The 25,612-nt window shown below is 54.9% G+C and overlaps 27 non-coding genes across 27 annotated transcripts; all 27 read left to right on the top strand.

Annotated features, from left to right (window-relative positions):
• Positions 1-471: 471 nt before the first annotated feature.
• Positions 472-590, top strand: LOC126159772 (5S ribosomal RNA). Its single transcript, XR_007534610.1, has one exon. It is a non-coding gene; the product is annotated as a 5S ribosomal RNA (ribosomal RNA).
• Positions 591-1,429: 839 nt separating this feature from the next.
• LOC126159771 (5S ribosomal RNA) lies at positions 1,430-1,548 on the top strand. The gene has a single exon (XR_007534609.1). It is a non-coding gene; the product is annotated as a 5S ribosomal RNA (ribosomal RNA).
• Positions 1,549-2,396: 848 nt separating this feature from the next.
• LOC126159622 (5S ribosomal RNA) lies at positions 2,397-2,515 on the top strand. Its single transcript, XR_007534474.1, has one exon. It is a non-coding gene; the product is annotated as a 5S ribosomal RNA (ribosomal RNA).
• Positions 2,516-3,354: 839 nt separating this feature from the next.
• On the top strand, positions 3,355-3,473 carry LOC126159770 (5S ribosomal RNA). The gene has a single exon (XR_007534608.1). It is a non-coding gene; the product is annotated as a 5S ribosomal RNA (ribosomal RNA).
• An 846-nt stretch (positions 3,474-4,319) lies between these two features.
• LOC126159621 (5S ribosomal RNA) lies at positions 4,320-4,438 on the top strand. The gene has a single exon (XR_007534473.1). It is a non-coding gene; the product is annotated as a 5S ribosomal RNA (ribosomal RNA).
• An 839-nt stretch (positions 4,439-5,277) lies between these two features.
• LOC126159620 (5S ribosomal RNA) lies at positions 5,278-5,396 on the top strand. Its single transcript, XR_007534472.1, has one exon. It is a non-coding gene; the product is annotated as a 5S ribosomal RNA (ribosomal RNA).
• Positions 5,397-6,235: 839 nt separating this feature from the next.
• LOC126159706 (5S ribosomal RNA) lies at positions 6,236-6,354 on the top strand. The gene has a single exon (XR_007534552.1). It is a non-coding gene; the product is annotated as a 5S ribosomal RNA (ribosomal RNA).
• An 837-nt stretch (positions 6,355-7,191) lies between these two features.
• On the top strand, positions 7,192-7,310 carry LOC126159767 (5S ribosomal RNA). Its single transcript, XR_007534606.1, has one exon. It is a non-coding gene; the product is annotated as a 5S ribosomal RNA (ribosomal RNA).
• Positions 7,311-8,146: 836 nt separating this feature from the next.
• Positions 8,147-8,265, top strand: LOC126159619 (5S ribosomal RNA). Its single transcript, XR_007534471.1, has one exon. It is a non-coding gene; the product is annotated as a 5S ribosomal RNA (ribosomal RNA).
• An 838-nt stretch (positions 8,266-9,103) lies between these two features.
• Positions 9,104-9,222, top strand: LOC126159618 (5S ribosomal RNA). Its single transcript, XR_007534470.1, has one exon. It is a non-coding gene; the product is annotated as a 5S ribosomal RNA (ribosomal RNA).
• Positions 9,223-10,060: 838 nt separating this feature from the next.
• On the top strand, positions 10,061-10,179 carry LOC126159617 (5S ribosomal RNA). The gene has a single exon (XR_007534469.1). It is a non-coding gene; the product is annotated as a 5S ribosomal RNA (ribosomal RNA).
• An 839-nt stretch (positions 10,180-11,018) lies between these two features.
• LOC126159616 (5S ribosomal RNA) lies at positions 11,019-11,137 on the top strand. Its single transcript, XR_007534468.1, has one exon. It is a non-coding gene; the product is annotated as a 5S ribosomal RNA (ribosomal RNA).
• An 839-nt stretch (positions 11,138-11,976) lies between these two features.
• On the top strand, positions 11,977-12,095 carry LOC126159615 (5S ribosomal RNA). The gene has a single exon (XR_007534467.1). It is a non-coding gene; the product is annotated as a 5S ribosomal RNA (ribosomal RNA).
• An 838-nt stretch (positions 12,096-12,933) lies between these two features.
• On the top strand, positions 12,934-13,052 carry LOC126159614 (5S ribosomal RNA). The gene has a single exon (XR_007534466.1). It is a non-coding gene; the product is annotated as a 5S ribosomal RNA (ribosomal RNA).
• Positions 13,053-13,891: 839 nt separating this feature from the next.
• Positions 13,892-14,010, top strand: LOC126159612 (5S ribosomal RNA). Its single transcript, XR_007534464.1, has one exon. It is a non-coding gene; the product is annotated as a 5S ribosomal RNA (ribosomal RNA).
• An 839-nt stretch (positions 14,011-14,849) lies between these two features.
• Positions 14,850-14,968, top strand: LOC126159462 (5S ribosomal RNA). Its single transcript, XR_007534324.1, has one exon. It is a non-coding gene; the product is annotated as a 5S ribosomal RNA (ribosomal RNA).
• An 836-nt stretch (positions 14,969-15,804) lies between these two features.
• Positions 15,805-15,923, top strand: LOC126159611 (5S ribosomal RNA). The gene has a single exon (XR_007534463.1). It is a non-coding gene; the product is annotated as a 5S ribosomal RNA (ribosomal RNA).
• An 838-nt stretch (positions 15,924-16,761) lies between these two features.
• LOC126159610 (5S ribosomal RNA) lies at positions 16,762-16,880 on the top strand. The gene has a single exon (XR_007534462.1). It is a non-coding gene; the product is annotated as a 5S ribosomal RNA (ribosomal RNA).
• Positions 16,881-17,719: 839 nt separating this feature from the next.
• On the top strand, positions 17,720-17,838 carry LOC126159608 (5S ribosomal RNA). Its single transcript, XR_007534461.1, has one exon. It is a non-coding gene; the product is annotated as a 5S ribosomal RNA (ribosomal RNA).
• Positions 17,839-18,677: 839 nt separating this feature from the next.
• LOC126159461 (5S ribosomal RNA) lies at positions 18,678-18,796 on the top strand. The gene has a single exon (XR_007534323.1). It is a non-coding gene; the product is annotated as a 5S ribosomal RNA (ribosomal RNA).
• An 836-nt stretch (positions 18,797-19,632) lies between these two features.
• On the top strand, positions 19,633-19,751 carry LOC126159607 (5S ribosomal RNA). Its single transcript, XR_007534460.1, has one exon. It is a non-coding gene; the product is annotated as a 5S ribosomal RNA (ribosomal RNA).
• Positions 19,752-20,589: 838 nt separating this feature from the next.
• Positions 20,590-20,708, top strand: LOC126159606 (5S ribosomal RNA). Its single transcript, XR_007534459.1, has one exon. It is a non-coding gene; the product is annotated as a 5S ribosomal RNA (ribosomal RNA).
• An 839-nt stretch (positions 20,709-21,547) lies between these two features.
• Positions 21,548-21,666, top strand: LOC126159605 (5S ribosomal RNA). Its single transcript, XR_007534458.1, has one exon. It is a non-coding gene; the product is annotated as a 5S ribosomal RNA (ribosomal RNA).
• Positions 21,667-22,505: 839 nt separating this feature from the next.
• Positions 22,506-22,624, top strand: LOC126159734 (5S ribosomal RNA). Its single transcript, XR_007534579.1, has one exon. It is a non-coding gene; the product is annotated as a 5S ribosomal RNA (ribosomal RNA).
• An 836-nt stretch (positions 22,625-23,460) lies between these two features.
• LOC126159604 (5S ribosomal RNA) lies at positions 23,461-23,579 on the top strand. Its single transcript, XR_007534457.1, has one exon. It is a non-coding gene; the product is annotated as a 5S ribosomal RNA (ribosomal RNA).
• An 839-nt stretch (positions 23,580-24,418) lies between these two features.
• On the top strand, positions 24,419-24,537 carry LOC126159766 (5S ribosomal RNA). The gene has a single exon (XR_007534605.1). It is a non-coding gene; the product is annotated as a 5S ribosomal RNA (ribosomal RNA).
• Positions 24,538-25,376: 839 nt separating this feature from the next.
• On the top strand, positions 25,377-25,495 carry LOC126159603 (5S ribosomal RNA). Its single transcript, XR_007534456.1, has one exon. It is a non-coding gene; the product is annotated as a 5S ribosomal RNA (ribosomal RNA).
• Positions 25,496-25,612: the final 117 nt, after the last annotated feature.

Here is a 25,612-nt window from a genome sequence, read left to right as displayed (position 1 = left end):
CGGCAGTCGAGCAAAGTCGGGACAAGTCGGGACGGGGACAGGGACAGGGATAGGAATGGTGCGAATGCACTGCAAACTACGCAGACACCTGGTGTGAGGCGAGGCGAGGCGAGGCGAGGAAGCCCACATCGCTACCAGTGGCGCCCTCCAGCACGACACTGCCACACCCCGCAGAGGCCCTCCGCTGAACACCAGGGACAAGATGCGTCCTCCGCTAGTGTCGAAGGCTGCACGCGCCCAGCAAATGACAGGGGGTGCAACGAGCAGCAGTGCGTCTCACACACGCGGCGGTGCGCCCGCCAATTCGGCCGTCGCTCTGCTGGGACGCCGGGCGCGCCTCCCCGCGCCGTCCTCGAGGAACTGGCGGTTGCGGAAGGAAGCGCTTTCGTCAAATGCGGCCGAAAACTAACATTTTGTGTGTTGGGAGAAAAGCCGAACGCGAATTCTGCCGTGCTCCTACATTAGATGAGCGCCAACGGCCATACCATGATGAATACACCGGTTCTCGTCCGATCACCGAAGTTAAGCATCATCGGGCCCGGCTAGTACTTGGATGGGTGACCGCCTGGGAAACCCGGGTGCTGTTGGCTCCCTTCCTTTTCTTTTTTTTTGTTATGTCGCCAGCCCAATTTTCAAACTACCTTTCTGTTGTGACAAAGATGCTTCCTTAAGCCTTTTAAACTACTGTAATGGTACGAAAATGCAGTAATTAACTCAGTTTGAGGGAGAATGTGCTAACCAAGTTTGCCAAGAAGACTTTGAAAACGACAAAACAGTACGAATCAGCAGGTGATTTCTGAAATACGTCACCGCCTATTGATGTGTAGGAGTGTAGAGTTCCAAATTTGATTTGTAACCACGAATTTATTCCTTAGTCGTCTCGTCTCGTCTCGTCTCGTCTCGTCCCGCAGACGTTTGTCGTGCTTGCGCTGTCATATGGACCACGACCCGAGCGGCAGCGAGCGGCAGTCGAGCAGAGTCGGGACAAGTCGGGACGGGGACAGGGACAGGGATAGGAATGGTGCGAATGCACTGCAAACTACGCAGACACCTGGTGTGAGGCGAGGCGAAGCGAGGAAGCCCACATCGCTACCAGTGGCGCCCTCCAGCACGATAATGCCACACCCCGCACAGGCCCTCCGCTGAACACCAGGGACAAGATGCGTCCTCCGCTAGTGTCGAAGGCTGCACGCGCCCAGCAAATGACAGGGGGTGCAACGAGCAGCAGTGCGTCTCACACACGCGGCGGTGCGCCCGCCAATTCGGCCGTCGCTCTGCTGGGACGCCGGGCGCGCCTCCCCGCGCCGTCCTCGAGGAACTGGCGGTTGCGGAAGGAAGCGCTTTCGTCAAATGCGGCCGAAAACTAACATTTTGTGTGTTGGGAGAAAAGCCGAACGCGAATTCTGCCGTGCTCCTACATTAGATGAGCGCCAACGGCCATACCATGATGAATACACCGGTTCTCGTCCGATCACCGAAGTTAAGCATCATCGGGCCCGGCTAGTACTTGGATGGGTGACCGCCTGGGAAACCCGGGTGCTGTTGGCTCCCTTCCTTTTCTTTTTTTTTGTTATGTCACCAGCCCAATTTTCAAACTACCTTTCTGTTGTGAGAAAGATGCTTCCTTAAGCCTTTTAAACTACTGTAATGGTACGAAAATGCAGTAATTAACTCAGTTTGAGGGAGAATGTGCTAACCAAGTTTGCCAAGAAGACTTTGAAAACGACAAAACAGTACGAATCGGCAGGTGATTTCTGAAATACGTCACCGCCTATTGTTGTGTAGGAGTGTAGAGTTCCAAATTTGATTTGTAACCACGAATTTATTCCTTAGTCGTCTCGTCTCGTCTCGTCTCGTCTCGTCTCGTCTCGTCCCGCAGACGTTTGTCGTGCTTGCGCTGTCATATGGACCACGACCCGAGCGGCAGCGAGCGGCAGTCGAGCAAAGTCGGGACAAGTCGGGACGGGGACAGGGACAGGGATAGGAATGGTGCGAATGCACTGCAAACTACGCAGACACCTGGTGTGAGGCGAGGCGAGGCGAGGAAGCCCACATCGCTACCAGTGGGCCCTTCAGCACGACACTGCCGCACCCCGCACAGGCCCTCCGCTGAACACCAGGGACAAGATGCGTCCTCCGCTAGTGTCGAAGGCTGCACGCGCGCAGCGAATGACAGGGGGTGCAACGAGCAGCAGTGCGTCTCACACACGCGGCGGTGCGCCCGCCAATTCGGCCGTCGCTCTGCTGGGACACCGGGCGCGCCTCCCCGCGCCGTCCTCGAGGAACTGGCGGTTGCGGAAGGAAGCGCTTTCGTCAAATGCGGCCGAAAACTAACATTTTGTGTGTTGGGAGAAAAGCCGAACGCGAATTCTGCCGTGCTCCTACATTAGATGAGCGCCAACGGCCATACCATAATGAATACACCGGTTCTCGTCCGATCACCGAAGTTAAGCATCATCGGGCCCGGCTAGTACTTGGATGGGTGACCGCCTGGGAAACCCGGGTGCTGTTGGCTCCCTTCCTTTTCTTCTTTTTTGTTATGTCGCCAGCCCAATTTTCAAACTACCTTTCTGTTGTGACAAAGATGCTTCCTTAAGCCTTTTAAACTACTGTAATGGTACGAAAATGCAGTAATTAACTCAGTTTGAGGGAGAATGTGCTAACCAAGTTTGCCAAGAAGACTTTGAAAACGACAAAACAGTACGAATCGGCAGGTGAGTTCTGAAATACGTCACCGCCTATTGTTGTGTAGGAGTGTAGAGTTCCAAATTTGATTTGTAACCACGAATTTATTCCTTAGTCGTCTCGTCTCGTCTCGTCTCGTCTCGTCCCGCAGACGTTTGTCGTGCTTGCGCTGTCATATGGACCACGACCCGAGCGGCAGCGAGCGGCAGTCGAGCAGAGTCGGGACAAGTCGGGACGGGGACAGGGACAGGGATAGGAATGGTGCGAATGCACTGCAAACTACGCAGACACCTGGTGTGAGGCGAGGCGAAGCGAGGAAGCCCACATCGCTACCAGTGGCGCCCTCCAGCACGATAATGCCACACCCCGCACAGGCCCTCCGCTGAACACCAGGGACAAGATGCGTCCTCCGCTAGTGTCGAAGGCTGCACGCGCCCAGCAAATGACAGGGGGTGCAACGAGCAGCAGTGCGTCTCACACACGCGGCGGTGCGCCCGCCAATTCGGCCGTCGCTCTGCTGGGACGCCGGGCGCGCCTCCCCGCGCCGTCCTCGAGGAACTGGCGGTTGCGGAAGGAAGCGCTTTCGTCAAATGCGGCCGAAAACTAACATTTTGTGTGTTGGGAGAAAAGCCGAACGCGAATTCTGCCGTGCTCCTACATTAGATGAGCGCCAACGGCCATACCATGATGAATACACCGGTTCTCGTCCGATCACCGAAGTTAAGCATCATCGGGCCCGGCTAGTACTTGGATGGGTGACCGCCTGGGAAACCCGGGTGCTGTTGGCTCCCTTCCTGTTTTTTTTTTGTTATGTCACCAGCCCAATTTTCAAACTACCTTTCTGTTGTGAGAAAGATGCTTCCTTAAGCCTTTTAAACTACTGTAATGGTACGAAAATGCAGTAATTAACTCAGTTTGAGGGAGAATGTGCTAACCAAGTTTGCCAAGAAGACTTTGAAAACGACAAAACAGTACGAATCGGCAGGTGATTTCTGAAATACGTCACCGCCTATTGTTGTGTAGGTGTGTAGAGTTCCAAATTTGATTTGTAACCACGAATTTATTCCTTAGTCGTCTCGTCTCGTCTCGTCTCGTCTCGTCTCGTCTCGTCCCGCAGACGTTTGTCGTGCTTGCGCTGTCATATGGACCACGACCCGAGCGGCAGCGAGCGGCAGTCGAGCAAAGTCGGGACAAGTCGGGACGGGGACAGGGACAGGGATAGGAATGGTGCGAATGCACTGCAAACTACGCAGACACCTGGTGTGAGGCGAGGCGAGGCGAGGAAGCCCACATCGCTACCAGTGGGCCCTTCAGCACGACACTGCCGCACCCCGCACAGGCCCTCCGCTGAACACCAGGGACAAGATGCGTCCTCCGCTAGTGTCGAAGGCTGCACGCGCGCAGCGAATGACAGGGGGTGCAACGAGCAGCAGTGCGTCTCACACACGCGGCGGTGCGCCCGCCAATTCGGCCGTCGCTCTGCTGGGACACCGGGCGCGCCTCCCCGCGCCGTCCTCGAGGAACTGGCGGTTGCGGAAGGAAGCGCTTTCGTCAAATGCGGCCGAAAACTAACATTTTGTGTGTTGGGAGAAAAGCCGAACGCGAATTCTGCCGTGCTCCTACATTAGATGAGCGCCAACGGCCATACCATAATGAATACACCGGTTCTCGTCCGATCACCGAAGTTAAGCATCATCGGGCCCGGCTAGTACTTGGATGGGTGACCGCCTGGGAAACCCGGGTGCTGTTGGCTCCCTTCCTTTTCTTCTTTTTTGTTATGTCGCCAGCCCAATTTTCAAACTACCTTTCTGTTGTGACAAAGATGCTTCCTTAAGCCTTTTAAACTACTGTAATGGTACGAAAATGCAGTAATTAACTCAGTTTGAGGGAGAATGTGCTAACCAAGTTTGCCAAGAAGACTTTGAAAACGACAAAACAGTACGAATCGGCAGGTGATTTCTGAAATACGTCACCGCCTATTGTTGTGTAGGAGTGTAGAGTTCCAAATTTGATTTGTAACCACGAATTTATTCCTTAGTCGTCTCGTCTCGTCTCGTCTCGTCTCGTCCCGCAGACGTTTGTCGTGCTTGCGCTGTCATATGGACCACGACCCGAGCGGCAGCGAGCGGCAGTCGAGCAAAGTCGGGACAAGTCGGGACGGGGACAGGGACAGGGATAGGAATGGTGCGAATGCACTGCAAACTACGCAGACACCTGGTGTGAGGCGAGGCGAAGCGAGGAAGCCCACATCGCTACCAGTGGCGCCCTCCAGCACGATACTGCCACACCCCGCACAGGCCCTCCGCTGAACACCAGGGACAAGATGCGTCCTCCGCTAGTGTCGAAGGCTGCACGCGCCCAGCGAATGACAGGGGGTGCAACGAGCAGCAGTGCGTCTCACACACGCGGCGGTGCGCCCGCCAATTCGGCCGTCGCTCTGCTGGGACACCGGGCGCGCCTCCCCGCGCCGTCCTCGAGGAACTGGCGGTTGCGGAAGGAAGCGCTTTCGTCAAATGCGGCCGAAAACTAACATTTTGTGTGTTGGGAGAAAAGCCGAACGCGAATTCTGCCGTGCTCCTACATTAGATGAGCGCCAACGGCCATACCATAATGAATACACCGGTTCTCGTCCGATCACCGAAGTTAAGCATCATCGGGCCCGGCTAGTACTTGGATGGGTGACCGCCTGGGAAACCCGGGTGCTGTTGGCTCCCTTCCTTTTCTTTTTTTTTGTTATGTCGCCAGCCCAATTTTCAAACTACCTTTCTGTTGTGACAAAGATGCTTCCTTAAGCCTTTTAAACTACTGTACTGGTACGAAAATGCAGTAGTTAACTCAGTTTGAGGGAGAATGTGCTAACCAAGTTTGCCAAGAAGACTTTGAAAACGACAAAACAGTACGAATCGGCAGGTGATTTCTGAAATACGTCACCGCCTATTGTTGTGTAGGAGTGTAGAGTTCCAAATTTGATTTGTAACCACGAATTTATTCCTTAGTCGTCTCGTCTCGTCTCGTCTCGTCTCGTCCCGCAGACGTTTGTCGTGCTTGCGCTGTCATATGGACCACGACCCGAGCGGCAGCGAGCGGCAGTCGAGCAGAGTCGGGACAAGTCGGGACGGGGACAGGGACAGGGATAGGAATGGTGCGAATGCACTGCAAACTACGCAGACACCTGGTGTGAGGCGAGGCGAAGCGAGGAAGCCCACATCGCTACCAGTGGCGCCCTCCAGCACGATAATGCCACACCCCGCACAGGCCCTCCGCTGAACACCAGGGACAAGATGCGTCCTCCGCTAGTGTCGAAGGCTGCACGCGCCCAGCAAATGACAGGGGGTGCAACGAGCAGCAGTGCGTCTCACACACGCGGCGGTGCGCCCGCCAATTCGGCCGTCGCTCTGCTGGGACGCCGGGCGCGCCTCCCCGCGCCGTCCTCGAGGAACTGGCGGTTGCGGAAGGAAGCGCTTTCGTCAAATGCGGCCGAAAACTAACATTTTGTGTGTTGGGAGAAAAGCCGAACGCGAATTCTGCCGTGCTCCTACATTAGATGAGCGCCAACGGCCATACCATGATGAATACACCGGTTCTCGTCCGATCACCGAAGTTAAGAATCATCGGGCCCGGCTAGTACTTGGATGGGTGACCGCCTGGGAAACCCGGGTGCTGTTGGCTCCCTTCCTGTTTTTTTTTTGTTATGTCACCAGCCCAATTTTCAAACTACCTTTCTGTTGTGAGAAAGATGCTTCCTTAAGCCTTTTAAACTACTGTAATGGTACGAAAATGCAGTAATTAACTCAGTTTGAGGGAGAATGTGCTAACCAAGTTTGCCAAGAAGACTTTGAAAACGACAAAACAGTACGAATCGGCAGGTGATTTCTGAAATACGTCACCGCCTATTGTTGTGTAGGAGTGTAGAGTTCCAAATTTGATTTGTAACCACGAATTTATTCCTTAGTCGTCTCGTCTCGTCTCGTCTCGTCTCGTCCCGCAGACGTTTGTCGTGCTTGCGCTGTCATATGGACCACGACCCGAGCGGCAGCGAGCGGCAGTCGAGCAGAGTCGGGACAAGTCGGGACGGGGACAGGGACTGGGATAGGAATGGTGCGAATGCACTGCAAACTACGCAGACACCTGGTGTGAGGCGAGGCGAAGCGAGGAAGCCCACATCGCTACCAGTGGCGCCCTCCAGCACGATAATGCCACACCCCGCACAGGCCCTCCGCTGAACACCAGGGACAAGATGCGTCCTCCGCTAGTGTCGAAGGCTGCACGCGCCCAGCAAATGACAGGGGGTGCAACGAGCAGCAGTGCGTCTCACACACGCGGCGGTGCGCCCGCCAATTCGGCCGTCGCTCTGCTGGGACGCCGGGCGCGCCTCCCCGCGCCGTCCTCGAGGAACTGGCGGTTGCGGAAGGAAGCGCTTTCGTCAAATGCGGCCGAAAACTAACATTTTGTGTGTTGGGAGAAAAGCCGAACGCGAATTCTGCCGTGCTCCTACATTAGATGAGCGCCAACGGCCATACCATGATGAATACACCGGTTCTCGTCCGATCACCGAAGTTAAGCATCATCGGGCCCGGCTAGTACTTGGATGGGTGACCGCCTGGGAAACCCGGGTGCTGTTGGCTCCCTTCCTTTTTTTTTTTTGTTATGTCACCAGCCCAATTTTCAAACTACCTTTCTGTTGTGAGAAAGATGCTTCCTTAAGCCTTTTAAACTACTGTAATGGTACGAAAATGCAGTAATTAACTCAGTTTGAGGGAGAATGTGCTAACCAAGTTTGCCAAGAAGACTTTGAAAACGACAAAACAGTACGAATCGGCAGGTGATTTCTGAAATACGTCACCGCCTATTGTTGTGTAGGAGTGTAGAGTTCCAAATTTGATTTGTAACCACGAATTTATTCCTTAGTCGTCTCGTCTCGTCTCGTCTCGTCTCGTCCCGCAGACGTTTGTCGTGCTTGCGCTGTCATATGGACCACGACCCGAGCGGCAGCGAGCGGCAGTCGAGCAAAGTCGGGACAAGTCGGGACGGGGACAGGGACAGGGATAGGAATGGTGCGAATGCACTGCAAACTACGCAGACACCTGGTGTGAGGCGAGGCGAGGCGAGGAAGCCCACATCGCTACCAGTGGGCCCTTCAGCACGACACTGCCGCACCCCGCACAGGCCCTCCGCTGAACACCAGGGACAAGATGCGTCCTCCGCTAGTGTCGAAGGCTGCACGCGCGCAGCGAATGACAGGGGGTGCAACGAGCAGCAGTGCGTCTCACACACGCGGCGGTGCGCCCGCCAATTCGGCCGTCGCTCTGCTGGGACACCGGGCGCGCCTCCCCGCGCCGTCCTCGAGGAACTGGCGGTTGCGGAAGGAAGCGCTTTCGTCAAATGCGGCCGAAAACTAACATTTTGTGTGTTGGGAGAAAAGCCGAACGCGAATTCTGCCGTGCTCCTACATTAGATGAGCGCCAACGGCCATACCATAATGAATACACCGGTTCTCGTCCGATCACCGAAGTTAAGCATCATCGGGCCCGGCTAGTACTTGGATGGGTGACCGCCTGGGAAACCCGGGTGCTGTTGGCTCCCTTCCTTTTCTTCTTTTTTGTTATGTCGCCAGCCCAATTTTCAAACTACCTTTCTGTTGTGACAAAGATGCTTCCTTAAGCCTTTTAAACTACTGTAATGGTACGAAAATGCAGTAATTAACTCAGTTTGAGGGAGAATGTGCTAACCAAGTTTGCCAAGAAGACTTTGAAAACGACAAAACAGTACGAATCGGCAGGTGATTTCTGAAATACGTCACCGCCTATTGTTGTGTAGGAGTGTAGAGTTCCAAATTTGATTTGTAACCACGAATTTATTCCTTAGTCGTCTCGTCTCGTCTCGTCTCGTCTCGTCCCGCAGACGTTTGTCGTGCTTGCGCTGTCATATGGACCACGACCCGAGCGGCAGCGAGCGGCAGTCGAGCAAAGTCGGGACAAGTCGGGACGGGGACAGGGACAGGGATAGGAATGGTGCGAATGCACTGCAAACTACGCAGACACCTGGTGTGAGGCGAGGCGAGGCGAGGAAGCCCACATCGCTACCAGTGGGCCCTTCAGCACGACACTGCCGCACCCCGCACAGGCCCTCCGCTGAACACCAGGGACAAGATGCGTCCTCCGCTAGTGTCGAAGGCTGCACGCGCGCAGCGAATGACAGGGGGTGCAACGAGCAGCAGTGCGTCTCACACACGCGGCGGTGCGCCCGCCAATTCGGCCGTCGCTCTGCTGGGACACCGGGCGCGCCTCCCCGCGCCGTCCTCGAGGAACTGGCGGTTGCGGAAGGAAGCGCTTTCGTCAAATGCGGCCGAAAACTAACATTTTGTGTGTTGGGAGAAAAGCCGAACGCGAATTCTGCCGTGCTCCTACATTAGATGAGCGCCAACGGCCATACCATAATGAATACACCGGTTCTCGTCCGATCACCGAAGTTAAGCATCATCGGGCCCGGCTAGTACTTGGATGGGTGACCGCCTGGGAAACCCGGGTGCTGTTGGCTCCCTTCCTTTTCTTCTTTTTTGTTATGTCGCCAGCCCAATTTTCAAACTACCTTTCTGTTGTGACAAAGATGCTTCCTTAAGCCTTTTAAACTACTGTAATGGTACGAAAATGCAGTAATTAACTCAGTTTGAGGGAGAATGTGCTAACCAAGTTTGCCAAGAAGACTTTGAAAACGACAAAACAGTACGAATCGGCAGGTGATTTCTGAAATACGTCACCGCCTATTGTTGTGTAGGAGTGTAGAGTTCCAAATTTGATTTGTAACCACGAATTTATTCCTTAGTCGTCTCGTCTCGTCTCGTCTCGTCTCGTCCCGCAGACGTTTGTCGTGCTTGCGCTGTCATATGGACCACGACCCGAGCGGCAGCGAGCGGCAGTCGAGCAAAGTCGGGACAAGTCGGGACGGGGACAGGGACAGGGATAGGAATGGTGCGAATGCACTGCAAACTACGCAGACACCTGGTGTGAGGCGAGGCGAGGCGAGGAAGCCCACATCGCTACCAGTGGGCCCTTCAGCACGACACTGCCGCACCCCGCACAGGCCCTCCGCTGAACACCAGGGACAAGATGCGTCCTCCGCTAGTGTCGAAGGCTGCACGCGCGCAGCGAATGACAGGGGGTGCAACGAGCAGCAGTGCGTCTCACACACGCGGCGGTGCGCCCGCCAATTCGGCCGTCGCTCTGCTGGGACACCGGGCGCGCCTCCCCGCGCCGTCCTCGAGGAACTGGCGGTTGCGGAAGGAAGCGCTTTCGTCAAATGCGGCCGAAAACTAACATTTTGTGTGTTGGGAGAAAAGCCGAACGCGAATTCTGCCGTGCTCCTACATTAGATGAGCGCCAACGGCCATACCATAATGAATACACCGGTTCTCGTCCGATCACCGAAGTTAAGCATCATCGGGCCCGGCTAGTACTTGGATGGGTGACCGCCTGGGAAACCCGGGTGCTGTTGGCTCCCTTCCTTTTCTTCTTTTTTGTTATGTCGCCAGCCCAATTTTCAAACTACCTTTCTGTTGTGACAAAGATGCTTCCTTAAGCCTTTTAAACTACTGTAATGGTACGAAAATGCAGTAATTAACTCAGTTTGAGGGAGAATGTGCTAACCAAGTTTGCCAAGAAGACTTTGAAAACGACAAAACAGTACGAATCGGCAGGTGATTTCTGAAATACGTCACCGCCTATTGTTGTGTAGGAGTGTAGAGTTCCAAATTTGATTTGTAACCACGAATTTATTCCTTAGTCGTCTCGTCTCGTCTCGTCTCGTCTCGTCCCGCAGACGTTTGTCGTGCTTGCGCTGTCATATGGACCACGACCCGAGCGGCAGCGAGCGGCAGTCGAGCAAAGTCGGGACAAGTCGGGACGGGGACAGGGACAGGGATAGGAATGGTGCGAATGCACTGCAAACTACGCAGACACCTGGTGTGAGGCGAGGCGAAGCGAGGAAGCCCACATCGCTACCAGTGGCGCCCTCCAGCACGATACTGCCACACCCCGCACAGGCCCTCCGCTGAACACCAGGGACAAGATGCGTCCTCCGCTAGTGTCGAAGGCTGCACGCGCCCAGCGAATGACAGGGGGTGCAACGAGCAGCAGTGCGTCTCACACACGCGGCGGTGCGCCCGCCAATTCGGCCGTCGCTCTGCTGGGACACCGGGCGCGCCTCCCCGCGCCGTCCTCGAGGAACTGGCGGTTGCGGAAGGAAGCGCTTTCGTCAAATGCGGCCGAAAACTAACATTTTGTGTGTTGGGAGAAAAGCCGAACGCGAATTCTGCCGTGCTCCTACATTAGATGAGCGCCAACGGCCATACCATAATGAATACACCGGTTCTCGTCCGATCACCGAAGTTAAGCATCATCGGGCCCGGCTAGTACTTGGATGGGTGACCGCCTGGGAAACCCGGGTGCTGTTGGCTCCCTTCCTTTTCTTTTTTTTTGTTATGTCGCCAGCCCAATTTTCAAACTACCTTTCTGTTGTGACAAAGATGCTTCCTTAAGCCTTTTAAACTACTGTACTGGTACGAAAATGCAGTAGTTAACTCAGTTTGAGGGAGAATGTGCTAACCAAGTTTGCCAAGAAGACTTTGAAAACGACAAAACAGTACGAATCGGCAGGTGATTTCTGAAATACGTCACCGCCTATTGTTGTGTAGGAGTGTAGAGTTCCAAATTTGATTTGTAACCACGAATTTATTCCTTAGTCGTCTCGTCTCGTCTCGTCTCGTCTCGTCCCGCAGACGTTTGTCGTGCTTGCGCTGTCATATGGACCACGACCCGAGCGGCAGCGAGCGGCAGTCGAGCAGAGTCGGGACAAGTCGGGACGGGGACAGGGACAGGGATAGGAATGGTGCGAATGCACTGCAAACTACGCAGACACCTGGTGTGAGGCGAGGCGAAGCGAGGAAGCCCACATCGCTACCAGTGGCGCCCTCCAGCACGATAATGCCACACCCCGCACAGGCCCTCCGCTGAACACCAGGGACAAGATGCGTCCTCCGCTAGTGTCGAAGGCTGCACGCGCCCAGCAAATGACAGGGGGTGCAACGAGCAGCAGTGCGTCTCACACACGCGGCGGTGCGCCCGCCAATTCGGCCGTCGCTCTGCTGGGACGCCGGGCGCGCCTCCCCGCGCCGTCCTCGAGGAACTGGCGGTTGCGGAAGGAAGCGCTTTCGTCAAATGCGGCCGAAAACTAACATTTTGTGTGTTGGGAGAAAAGCCGAACGCGAATTCTGCCGTGCTCCTACATTAGATGAGCGCCAACGGCCATACCATAATGAATACACCGGTTCTCGTCCGATCACCGAAGTTAAGCATCATCGGGCCCGGCTAGTACTTGGATGGGTGACCGCCTGGGAAACCCGGGTGCTGTTGGCTCCCTTCCTTTTCTTCTTTTTTGTTATGTCGCCAGCCCAATTTTCAAACTACCTTTCTGTTGTGACAAAGATGCTTCCTTAAGCCTTTTAAACTACTGTAATGGTACGAAAATGCAGTAATTAACTCAGTTTGAGGGAGAATGTGCTAACCAAGTTTGCCAAGAAGACTTTGAAAACGACAAAACAGTACGAATCGGCAGGTGATTTCTGAAATACGTCACCGCCTATTGTTGTGTAGGAGTGTAGAGTTCCAAATTTGATTTGTAACCACGAATTTATTCCTTAGTCGTCTCGTCTCGTCTCGTCTCGTCTCGTCCCGCAGACGTTTGTCGTGCTTGCGCTGTCATATGGACCACGACCCGAGCGGCAGCGAGCGGCAGTCGAGCAAAGTCGGGACAAGTCGGGACGGGGACAGGGACAGGGATAGGAATGGTGCGAATGCACTGCAAACTACGCAGACACCTGGTGTGAGGCGAGGCGAGGCGAGGAAGCCCACATCGCTACCAGTGGGCCCTTCAGCACGACACTGCCGCACCCCGCACAGGCCCTCCGCTGAACACCAGGGACAAGATGCGTCCTCCGCTAGTGTCGAAGGCTGCACGCGCGCAGCGAATGACAGGGGGTGCAACGAGCAGCAGTGCGTCTCACACACGCGGCGGTGCGCCCGCCAATTCGGCCGTCGCTCTGCTGGGACACCGGGCGCGCCTCCCCGCGCCGTCCTCGAGGAACTGGCGGTTGCGGAAGGAAGCGCTTTCGTCAAATGCGGCCGAAAACTAACATTTTGTGTGTTGGGAGAAAAGCCGAACGCGAATTCTGCCGTGCTCCTACATTAGATGAGCGCCAACGGCCATACCATAATGAATACACCGGTTCTCGTCCGATCACCGAAGTTAAGCATCATCGGGCCCGGCTAGTACTTGGATGGGTGACCGCCTGGGAAACCCGGGTGCTGTTGGCTCCCTTCCTTTTCTTCTTTTTTGTTATGTCGCCAGCCCAATTTTCAAACTACCTTTCTGTTGTGACAAAGATGCTTCCTTAAGCCTTTTAAACTACTGTAATGGTACGAAAATGCAGTAATTAACTCAGTTTGAGGGAGAATGTGCTAACCAAGTTTGCCAAGAAGACTTTGAAAACGACAAAACAGTACGAATCGGCAGGTGATTTCTGAAATACGTCACCGCCTATTGTTGTGTAGGAGTGTAGAGTTCCAAATTTGATTTGTAACCACGAATTTATTCCTTAGTCGTCTCGTCTCGTCTCGTCTCGTCTCGTCCCGCAGACGTTTGTCGTGCTTGCGCTGTCATATGGACCACGACCCGAGCGGCAGCGAGCGGCAGTCGAGCAAAGTCGGGACAAGTCGGGACGGGGACAGGGACAGGGATAGGAATGGTGCGAATGCACTGCAAACTACGCAGACACCTGGTGTGAGGCGAGGCGAAGCGAGGAAGCCCACATCGCTACCAGTGGCGCCCTCCAGCACGATACTGCCACACCCCGCACAGGCCCTCCGCTGAACACCAGGGACAAGATGCGTCCTCCGCTAGTGTCGAAGGCTGCACGCGCCCAGCGAATGACAGGGGGTGCAACGAGCAGCAGTGCGTCTCACACACGCGGCGGTGCGCCCGCCAATTCGGCCGTCGCTCTGCTGGGACACCGGGCGCGCCTCCCCGCGCCGTCCTCGAGGAACTGGCGGTTGCGGAAGGAAGCGCTTTCGTCAAATGCGGCCGAAAACTAACATTTTGTGTGTTGGGAGAAAAGCCGAACGCGAATTCTGCCGTGCTCCTACATTAGATGAGCGCCAACGGCCATACCATAATGAATACACCGGTTCTCGTCCGATCACCGAAGTTAAGCATCATCGGGCCCGGCTAGTACTTGGATGGGTGACCGCCTGGGAAACCCGGGTGCTGTTGGCTCCCTTCCTTTTCTTTTTTTTTGTTATGTCGCCAGCCCAATGTTCAAACTACCTTTCTGTTGTGACAAAGATGCTTCCTTAAGCCTTTTAAACTACTGTACTGGTACGAAAATGCAGTAGTTAACTCAGTTTGAGGGAGAATGTGCTAACCAAGTTTGCCAAGAAGACTTTGAAAACGACAAAACAGTACGAATCGGCAGGTGATTTCTGAAATACGTCACCGCCTATTGTTGTGTAGGAGTGTAGAGTTCCAAATTTGATTTGTAACCACGAATTTATTCCTTAGTCGTCTCGTCTCGTCTCGTCTCGTCTCGTCCCGCAGACGTTTGTCGTGCTTGCGCTGTCATATGGACCACGACCCGAGCGGCAGCGAGCGGCAGTCGAGCAGAGTCGGGACAAGTCGGGACGGGGACAGGGACAGGGATAGGAATGGTGCGAATGCACTGCAAACTACGCAGACACCTGGTGTGAGGCGAGGCGAAGCGAGGAAGCCCACATCGCTACCAGTGGCGCCCTCCAGCACGATAATGCCACACCCCGCACAGGCCCTCCGCTGAACACCAGGGACAAGATGCGTCCTCCGCTAGTGTCGAAGGCTGCACGCGCCCAGCAAATGACAGGGGGTGCAACGAGCAGCAGTGCGTCTCACACACGCGGCGGTGCGCCCGCCAATTCGGCCGTCGCTCTGCTGGGACGCCGGGCGCGCCTCCCCGCGCCGTCCTCGAGGAACTGGCGGTTGCGGAAGGAAGCGCTTTCGTCAAATGCGGCCGAAAACTAACATTTTGTGTGTTGGGAGAAAAGCCGAACGCGAATTCTGCCGTGCTCCTACATTAGATGAGCGCCAACGGCCATACCATGATGAATACACCGGTTCTCGTCCGATCACCGAAGTTAAGCATCAACGGGCCCGGCTAGTACTTGGATGGGTGACCGCCTGGGAAACCCGGGTGCTGTTGGCTCCCTTCCTGTTTTTTTTTTGTTATGTCACCAGCCCAATTTTCAAACTACCTTTCTGTTGTGAGAAAGATGCTTCCTTAAGCCTTTTAAACTACTGTAATGGTACGAAAATGCAGTAATTAACTCAGTTTGAGGGAGAATGTGCTAACCAAGTTTGCCAAGAAGACTTTGAAAACGACAAAACAGTACGAATCGGCAGGTGATTTCTGAAATACGTCACCGCCTATTGTTGTGTAGGAGTGTAGAGTTCCAAATTTGATTTGTAACCACGAATTTATTCCTTAGTCGTCTCGTCTCGTCTCGTCTCGTCTCGTCCCGCAGACGTTTGTCGTGCTTGCGCTGTCATATGGACCACGACCCGAGCGGCAGCGAGCGGCAGTCGAGCAAAGTCGGGACAAGTCGGGACGGGGACAGGGACAGGGATAGGAATGGTGCGAATGCACTGCAAACTACGCAGACACCTGGTGTGAGGCGAGGCGAGGCGAGGAAGCCCACATCGCTACCAGTGGGCCCTTCAGCACGACACTGCCGCACCCCGCACAGGCCCTCCGCTGAACACCAGGGACAAGATGCGTCCTCCGCTAGTGTCGAAGGCTGCACGCGCGCAGCGAATGACAGGGGGTGCAACGAGCAGCAGTGCGTCTCACACACGCGGCGGTGCGCCCGCCAATTCGGCCGTCGCTCTGCTGGGACACCGGGCGCGCCTCCCCGCGCCGTCCTCGAGGAACTGGCGGTTGCGGAAGGAAGCGCTTTCGTCAAATGCGGCCGAAAACTAACATTTTGTGTGTTGGGAGAAAAGCCGAACGCGAATTCTGCCGTGCTCCTACATTAGATGAGCGCCAACGGCCATACCATAATGAATACACCGGTTCTCGTCCGATCACCGAAGTTAAGCATCATCGGGCCCGGCTAGTACTTGGATGGGTGACCGCCTGGGAAACCCGGGTGCTGTTGGCTCCCTTCCTTTTCTTCTTTTTTGTTATGTCGCCAGCCCAATTTTCAAACTACCTTTCTGTTGTGACAAAGATGCTTCCTTAAGCCTTTTAAACTACTGTAATGGTACGAAAATGCAGTAATTAACTCAGTTTGAGGGAGAATGTGCTAACCAAGTTTGCCAAGAAGACTTTGAAAACGACAAAACAGTACGAATCGGCAGGTGATTTCTGAAATACGTCACCGCCTATTGTTGTGTAGGAGTGTAGAGTTCCAAATTTGATTTGTAACCACGAATTTATTCCTTAGTCGTCTCGTCTCGTCTCGTCTCGTCTCGTCCCGCAGACGTTTGTCGTGCTTGCGCTGTCATATGGACCACGACCCGAGCGGCAGCGAGCGGCAGTCGAGCAAAGTCGGGACAAGTCGGGACGGGGACAGGGACAGGGATAGGAATGGTGCGAATGCACTGCAAACTACGCAGACACCTGGTGTGAGGCGAGGCGAGGCGAGGAAGCCCACATCGCTACCAGTGGGCCCTTCAGCACGACACTGCCGCACCCCGCACAGGCCCTCCGCTGAACACCAGGGACAAGATGCGTCCTCCGCTAGTGTCGAAGGCTGCACGCGCGCAGCGAATGACAGGGGGTGCAACGAGCAGCAGTGCGTCTCACACACGCGGCGGTGCGCCCGCCAATTCGGCCGTCGCTCTGCTGGGACACCGGGCGCGCCTCCCCGCGCCGTCCTCGAGGAACTGGCGGTTGCGGAAGGAAGCGCTTTCGTCAAATGCGGCCGAAAACTAACATTTTGTGTGTTGGGAGAAAAGCCGAACGCGAATTCTGCCGTGCTCCTACATTAGATGAGCGCCAACGGCCATACCATAATGAATACACCGGTTCTCGTCCGATCACCGAAGTTAAGCATCATCGGGCCCGGCTAGTACTTGGATGGGTGACCGCCTGGGAAACCCGGGTGCTGTTGGCTCCCTTCCTTTTCTTCTTTTTTGTTATGTCGCCAGCCCAATTTTCAAACTACCTTTCTGTTGTGACAAAGATGCTTCCTTAAGCCTTTTAAACTACTGTAATGGTACGAAAATGCAGTAATTAACTCAGTTTGAGGGAGAATGTGCTAACCAAGTTTGCCAAGAAGACTTTGAAAACGACAAAACAGTACGAATCGGCAGGTGATTTCTGAAATACGTCACCGCCTATTGTTGTGTAGGAGTGTAGAGTTCCAAATTTGATTTGTAACCACGAATTTATTCCTTAGTTGTCTCGTCTCGTCTCGTCTCGTCTCGTCCCGCAGACGTTTGTCGTGCTTGCGCTGTCATATGGACCACGACCCGAGCGGCAGCGAGCGGCAGTCGAGCAAAGTCGGGACAAGTCGGGACGGGGACAGGGACAGGGATAGGAATGGTGCGAATGCACTGCAAACTACGCAGACACCTGGTGTGAGGCGAGGCGAAGCGAGGAAGCCCACATCGCTACCAGTGGCGCCCTCCAGCACGATACTGCCACACCCCGCACAGGCCCTCCGCTGAACACCAGGGACAAGATGCGTCCTCCGCTAGTGTCGAAGGCTGCACGCGCCCAGCGAATGACAGGGGGTGCAACGAGCAGCAGTGCGTCTCACACACGCGGCGGTGCGCCCGCCAATTCGGCCGTCGCTCTGCTGGGACACCGGGCGCGCCTCCCCGCGCCGTCCTCGAGGAACTGGCGGTTGCGGAAGGAAGCGCTTTCGTCAAATGCGGCCGAAAACTAACATTTTGTGTGTTGGGAGAAAAGCCGAACGCGAATTCTGCCGTGCTCCTACATTAGATGAGCGCCAACGGCCATACCATAATGAATACACCGGTTCTCGTCCGATCACCGAAGTTAAGCATCATCGGGCCCGGCTAGTACTTGGATGGGTGACCGCCTGGGAAACCCGGGTGCTGTTGGCTCCCTTCCTTTTCTTTTTTTTTGTTATGTCGCCAGCCCAATTTTCAAACTACCTTTCTGTTGTGACAAAGATGCTTCCTTAAGCCTTTTAAACTACTGTACTGGTACGAAAATGCAGTAGTTAACTCAGTTTGAGGGAGAATGTGCTAACCAAGTTTGCCAAGAAGACTTTGAAAACGACAAAACAGTACGAATCGGCAGGTGATTTCTGAAATACGTCACCGCCTATTGTTGTGTAGGAGTGTAGAGTTCCAAATTTGATTTGTAACCACGAATTTATTCCTTAGTCGTCTCGTCTCGTCTCGTCTCGTCTCGTCCCGCAGACGTTTGTCGTGCTTGCGCTGTCATATGGACCACGACCCGAGCGGCAGCGAGCGGCAGTCGAGCAGAGTCGGGACAAGTCGGGACGGGGACAGGGACAGGGATAGGAATGGTGCGAATGCACTGCAAACTACGCAGACACCTGGTGTGAGGCGAGGCGAAGCGAGGAAGCCCACATCGCTACCAGTGGCGCCCTCCAGCACGATAATGCCACACCCCGCACAGGCCCTCCGCTGAACACCAGGGACAAGATGCGTCCTCCGCTAGTGTCGAAGGCTGCACGCGCCCAGCAAATGACAGGGGGTGCAACGAGCAGCAGTGCGTCTCACACACGCGGCGGTGCGCCCGCCAATTCGGCCGTCGCTCTGCTGGGACGCCGGGCGCGCCTCCCCGCGCCGTCCTCGAGGAACTGGCGGTTGCGGAAGGAAGCGCTTTCGTCAAATGCGGCCGAAAACTAACATTTTGTGTGTTGGGAGAAAAGCCGAACGCGAATTCTGCCGTGCTCCTACATTAGATGAGCGCCAACGGCCATACCATGATGAATACACCGGTTCTCGTCCGATCACCGAAGTTAAGCATCAACGGGCCCGGCTAGTACTTGGATGGGTGACCGCCTGGGAAACCCGGGTGCTGTTGGCTCCCTTCCTGTTTTTTTTTTGTTATGTCACCAGCCCAATTTTCAAACTACCTTTCTGTTGTGAGAAAGATGCTTCCTTAAGCCTTTTAAACTACTGTAATGGTACGAAAATGCAGTAATTAACTCAGTTTGAGGGAGAATGTGCTAACCAAGTTTGCCAAGAAGACTTTGAAAACGACAAAACAGTACGAATCGGCAGGTGATTTCTGAAATACGTCACCGCCTATTGTTGTGTAGGAGTGTAGAGTTCCAAATTTGATTTGTAACCACGAATTTATTCCTTAGTCGTCTCGTCTCGTCTCGTCTCGTCTCGTCCCGCAGACGTTTGTCGTGCTTGCGCTGTCATATGGACCACGACCCGAGCGGCAGCGAGCGGCAGTCGAGCAAAGTCGGGACAAGTCGGGACGGGGACAGGGACAGGGATAGGAATGGTGCGAATGCACTGCAAACTACGCAGACACCTGGTGTGAGGCGAGGCGAGGCGAGGAAGCCCACATCGCTACCAGTGGGCCCTTCAGCACGACACTGCCGCACCCCGCACAGGCCCTCCGCTGAACACCAGGGACAAGATGCGTCCTCCGCTAGTGTCGAAGGCTGCACGCGCGCAGCGAATGACAGGGGGTGCAACGAGCAGCAGTGCGTCTCACACACGCGGCGGTGCGCCCGCCAATTCGGCCGTCGCTCTGCTGGGACACCGGGCGCGCCTCCCCGCGCCGTCCTCGAGGAACTGGCGGTTGCGGAAGGAAGCGCTTTCGTCAAATGCGGCCGAAAACTAACATTTTGTGTGTTGGGAGAAAAGCCGAACGCGAATTCTGCCGTGCTCCTACATTAGATGAGCGCCAACGGCCATACCATAATGAATACACCGGTTCTCGTCCGATCACCGAAGTTAAGCATCATCGGGCCCGGCTAGTACTTGGATGGGTGACCGCCTGGGAAACCCGGGTGCTGTTGGCTCCCTTCCTTTTCTTCTTTTTTGTTATGTCGCCAGCCCAATTTTCAAACTACCTTTCTGTTGTGACAAAGATGCTTCCTTAAGCCTTTTAAACTACTGTAATGGTACGAAAATGCAGTAATTAACTCAGTTTGAGGGAGAATGTGCTAACCAAGTTTGCCAAGAAGACTTTGAAAACGACAAAACAGTACGAATCGGCAGGTGATTTCTGAAATACGTCACCGCCTATTGTTGTGTAGGAGTGTAGAGTTCCAAATTTGATTTGTAACCACGAATTTATTCCTTAGTCGTCTCGTCTCGTCTCGTCTCGTCTCGTCCCGCAGACGTTTGTCGTGCTTGCGCTGTCATATGGACCACGACCCGAGCGGCAGCGAGCGGCAGTCGAGCAAAGTCGGGACAAGTCGGGACGGGGACAGGGACAGGGATAGGAATGGTGCGAATGCACTGCAAACTACGCAGACACCTGGTGTGAGGCGAGGCGAGGCGAGGAAGCCCACATCGCTACCAGTGGGCCCTTCAGCACGACACTGCCGCACCCCGCACAGGCCCTCCGCTGAACACCAGGGACAAGATGCGTCCTCCGCTAGTGTCGAAGGCTGCACGCGCGCAGCGAATGACAGGGGGTGCAACGAGCAGCAGTGCGTCTCACACACGCGGCGGTGCGCCCGCCAATTCGGCCGTCGCTCTGCTGGGACACCGGGCGCGCCTCCCCGCGCCGTCCTCGAGGAACTGGCGGTTGCGGAAGGAAGCGCTTTCGTCAAATGCGGCCGAAAACTAACATTTTGTGTGTTGGGAGAAAAGCCGAACGCGAATTCTGCCGTGCTCCTACATTAGATGAGTGCCAACGGCCATACCATAATGAATACACCGGTTCTCGTCCGATCACCGAAGTTAAGCATCATCGGGCCCGGCTAGTACTTGGATGGGTGACCGCCTGGGAAACCCGGGTGCTGTTGGCTCCCTTCCTTTTCTTCTTTTTTGTTATGTCGCCAGCCCAATTTTCAAACTACCTTTCTGTTGTGACAAAGATGCTTCCTTAAGCCTTTTAAACTACTGTAATGGTACGAAAATGCAGTAATTAACTCAGTTTGAGGGAGAATGTGCTAACCAAGTTTGCCAAGAAGACTTTGAAAACGACAAAACAGTACGAATCGGCAGGTGATTTCTGAAATACGTCACCGCCTATTGTTGTGTAGGAGTGTAGAGTTCCAAATTTGATTTGTAACCACGAATTTATTCCTTAGTCGTCTCGTCTCGTCTCGTCTCGTCTCGTCCCGCAGACGTTTGTCGTGCTTGCGCTGTCATATGGACCACGACCCGAGCGGCAGCGAGCGGCAGTCGAGCAAAGTCGGGACAAGTCGGGACGGGGACAGGGACAGGGATAGGAATGGTGCGAATGCACTGCAAACTACGCAGACACCTGGTGTGAGGCGAGGCGAAGCGAGGAAGCCCACATCGCTACCAGTGGCGCCCTCCAGCACGATACTGCCACACCCCGCACAGGCCCTCCGCTGAACACCAGGGACAAGATGCGTCCTCCGCTAGTGTCGAAGGCTGCACGCGCCCAGCGAATGACAGGGGGTGCAACGAGCAGCAGTGCGTCTCACACACGCGGCGGTGCGCCCGCCAATTCGGCCGTCGCTCTGCTGGGACACCGGGCGCGCCTCCCCGCGCCGTCCTCGAGGAACTGGCGGTTGCGGAAGGAAGCGCTTTCGTCAAATGCGGCCGAAAACTAACATTTTGTGTGTTGGGAGAAAAGCCGAACGCGAATTCTGCCGTGCTCCTACATTAGATGAACGCCAACGGCCATACCATAATGAATACACCGGTTCTCGTCCGATCACCGAAGTTAAGCATCATCGGGCCCGGCTAGTACTTGGATGGGTGACCGCCTGGGAAACCCGGGTGCTGTTGGCTCCCTTCCTTTTCTTTTTTTTTGTTATGTCGCCAGCCCAATTTTCAAACTACCTTTCTGTTGTGACAAAGATGCTTCCTTAAGCCTTTTAAACTACTGTACTGGTACGAAAATGCAGTAGTTAACTCAGTTTGAGGGAGAATGTGCTAACCAAGTTTGCCAAGAAGACTTTGAAAACGACAAAACAGTACGAATCGGCAGGTGATTTCTGAAATACGTCACCGCCTATTGTTGTGTAGGAGTGTAGAGTTCCAAATTTGATTTGTAACCACGAATTTATTCCTTAGTCGTCTCGTCTCGTCTCGTCTCGTCTCGTCCCGCAGACGTTTGTCGTGCTTGCGCTGTCATATGGACCACGACCCGAGCGGCAGCGAGCGGCAGTCGAGCAGAGTCGGGACAAGTCGGGACGGGGACAGGGACAGGGATAGGAATGGTGCGAATGCACTGCAAACTACGCAGACACCTGGTGTGAGGCGAGGCGAAGCGAGGAAGCCCACATCGCTACCAGTGGCGCCCTCCAGCACGATAATGCCACACCCCGCACAGGCCCTCCGCTGAACACCAGGGACAAGATGCGTCCTCCGCTAGTGTCGAAGGCTGCACGCGCCCAGCAAATGACAGGGGGTGCAACGAGCAGCAGTGCGTCTCACACACGCGGCGGTGCGCCCGCCAATTCGGCCGTCGCTCTGCTGGGACGCCGGGCGCGCCTCCCCGCGCCGTCCTCGAGGAACTGGCGGTTGCGGAAGGAAGCGCTTTCGTCAAATGCGGCCGAAAACTAACATTTTGTGTGTTGGGAGAAAAGCCGAACGCGAATTCTGCCGTGCTCCTACATTAGATGAGCGCCAACGGCCATACCATGATGAATACACCGGTTCTCGTCCGATCACCGAAGTTAAGCATCAACGGGCCCGGCTATTACTTGGATGGGTGACCGCCTGGGAAACCCGGGTGCTGTTGGCTCCCTTCCTGTTTTTTTTTTGTTATGTCACCAGCCCAATTTTCAAACTACCTTTCTGTTGTGAGAAAGATGCTTCCTTAAGCCTTTTAAACTACTGTAATGGTACGAAAATGCAGTAATTAACTCAGTTTGAGGGAGAATGTGCTAACCAAGTTTGCCAAGAAGACTTTGAAAACGACAAAACAGTACGAATCGGCAGGTGATTTCTGAAATACGTCACCGCCTATTGTTGTGTAGGAGTGTAGAGTTCCAAATTTGATTTGTAACCACGAATTTATTCCTTAGTCGTCTCGTCTCGTCTCGTCTCGTCTCGTCCCGCAGACGTTTGTCGTGCTTGCGCTGTCATATGGACCACGACCCGAGCGGCAGCGAGCGGCAGTCGAGCAAAGTCGGGACAAGTCGGGACGGGGACAGGGACAGGGATAGGAATGGTGCGAATGCACTGCAAACTACGCAGACACCTGGTGTGAGGCGAGGCGAGGCGAGGAAGCCCACATCGCTACCAGTGGGCCCTTCAGCACGACACTGCCGCACCCCGCACAGGCCCTCCGCTGAACACCAGGGACAAGATGCGTCCTCCGCTAGTGTCGAAGGCTGCACGCGCCCAGCGAATGACAGGGGGTGCAACGAGCAGCAGTGCGTCTCACACACGCGGCGGTGCGCCCGCCAATTCGGCCGTCGCTCTGCTGGGACACCGGGCGCGCCTCCCCGCGCCGTCCTCGAGGAACTGGCGGTTGCGGAAGGAAGCGCTTTCGTCAAATGCGGCCGAAAACTAACATTTTGTGTGTTGGGAGAAAAGCCGAACGCGAATTCTGCCGTGCTCCTACATTAGATGAGCGCCAACGGCCATACCATAATGAATACACCGGTTCTCGTCCGATCACCGAAGTTAAGCATCATCGGGCCCGGCTAGTACTTGGATGGGTGACCGCCTGGGAAACCCGGGTGCTGTTGGCTCCCTTCCTTTTCTTTTTTTTTGTTATGTCGCCAGCCCAATTTTCAAACTACCTTTCTGTTGTGACAAAGATGCTTCCTTAAGCCTTTTAAACTACTGTACTGGTACGAAAATGCAGTAGTTAACTCAGTTTGAGGGAGAATGTGCTAACCAAGTTTGCCAAGAAGACTTTGAAAACGACAAAACAGTACGAATCGGCAGGTGATTTCTGAAATACGTCACCGCCTATTGTTGTGTAGGAGTGTAGAGTTCCAAATTTGATTTGTAACCACGAATTTATTCCTTAGTCGTCTCGTCTCGTCTCGTCTCGTCTCGTCCCGCAGACGTTTGTCGTGCTTGCGCTGTCATATGGACCACGACCCGAGCGGCAGCGAGCGGCAGTCGAGCAGAGTCGGGACAAGTCGGGACGGGGACAGGGACAGGGATAGGAATGGTGCGAATGCACTGCAAACTACGCAGACACCTGGTGTGAGGCGAGGCGAAGCGAGGAAGCCCACATCGCTACCAGTGGCGCCCTCCAGCACGATAATGCCACACCCCGCACAGGCCCTCCGCTGAACACCAGGGACAAGATGCGTCCTCCGCTAGTGTCGAAGGCTGCACGCGCCCAGCAAATGACAGGGGGTGCAACGAGCAGCAGTGCGTCTCACACACGCGGCGGTGCGCCCGCCAATTCGGCCGTCGCTCTGCTGGGACGCCGGGCGCGCCTCCCCGCGCCGTCCTCGAGGAACTGGCGGTTGCGGAAGGAAGCGCTTTCGTCAAATGCGGCCGAAAACTAACATTTTGTGTGTTGGGAGAAAAGCCGAACGCGAATTCTGCCGTGCTCCTACATTAGATGAGCGCCAACGGCCATACCATGATGAATACACCGGTTCTCGTCCGATCACCGAAGTTAAGCATCATCGGGCCCGGCTAGTACTTGGATGGGTGACCGCCTGGGAAACCCGGGTGCTGTTGGCTCCCTTCCTTTTCTTTTTTTTTGTTATGTCGCCAGCCCAATTTTCAAACTACCTTTCTGTTGTGACAAAGATGCTTCCTTAAGCCTTTTAAACTACTGTACTGGTACGAAAATGCAGTAGTTAACTCAGTTTGAGGGAGAATGTGCTAACCAAGTTTGCCAAGAAGACTTTGAAAACGACAAAACAGTACGAATCGGCAGGTGATTTCTGAAATACGTCACCGCCTATTGTTGTGTAGGAGTGTAGAGTTCCAAATTTGATTTGTAACCACGAATTTATTCCTTAGTCGTCTCGTCTCGTCTCGTCTCGTCTCGTCCCGCAGACGTTTGTCGTGCTTGCGCTGTCATATGGACCACGACCCGAGCGGCAGCGAGCGGCAGTCGAGCAAAGTCGGGACAAGTCGGGACGGGGACAGGGACAGGGATAGGAATGGTGCGAATGCACTGCAAACTACGCAGACACCTGGTGTGAGGCGAGGCGAAGCGAGGAAGCCCACATCGCTACCAGTGGCGCCCTCCAGCACGATACTGCCACACCCCGCACAGGCCCTCCGCTGAACACCAGGGACAAGATGCGTCCTCCGCTAGTGTCGAAGGCTGCACGCGCCCAGCGAATGACAGGGGGTGCAACGAGCAGCAGTGCGTCTCACACACGCGGCGGTGCGCCCGCCAATTCGGCCGTCGCTCTGCTGGGACACCGGGCGCGCCTCCCCGCGCCGTCCTCGAGGAACTGGCGGTTGCGGAAGGAAGCGCTTTCGTCAAATGCGGCCGAAAACTAACATTTTGTGTGTTGGGAGAAAAGCCGAACGCGAATTCTGCCGTGCTCCTACATTAGATGAGCGCCAACGGCCATACCATAATGAATACACCGGTTCTCGTCCGATCACCGAAGTTAAGCATCATCGGGCCCGGCTAGTACTTGGATGGGTGACCGCCTGGGAAACCCGGGTGCTGTTGGCTCCCTTCCTTTTCTTTTTTTTTGTTATGTCGCCAGCCCAATTTTCAAACTACCTTTCTGTTGTGACAAAGATGCTTCCTTAAGCCTTTTAAACTACTGTACTGGTACGAAAATGCAGT

Source organism: Schistocerca cancellata, unplaced genomic scaffold (assembly GCF_023864275.1).
Source record: "Schistocerca cancellata isolate TAMUIC-IGC-003103 unplaced genomic scaffold, iqSchCanc2.1 HiC_scaffold_1144, whole genome shotgun sequence".
NCBI classification, from domain to species: Eukaryota; Metazoa; Arthropoda; class Insecta; order Orthoptera; family Acrididae; genus Schistocerca; species Schistocerca cancellata.
This window is presented reverse-complemented; position numbering and strand designations above follow the sequence as displayed.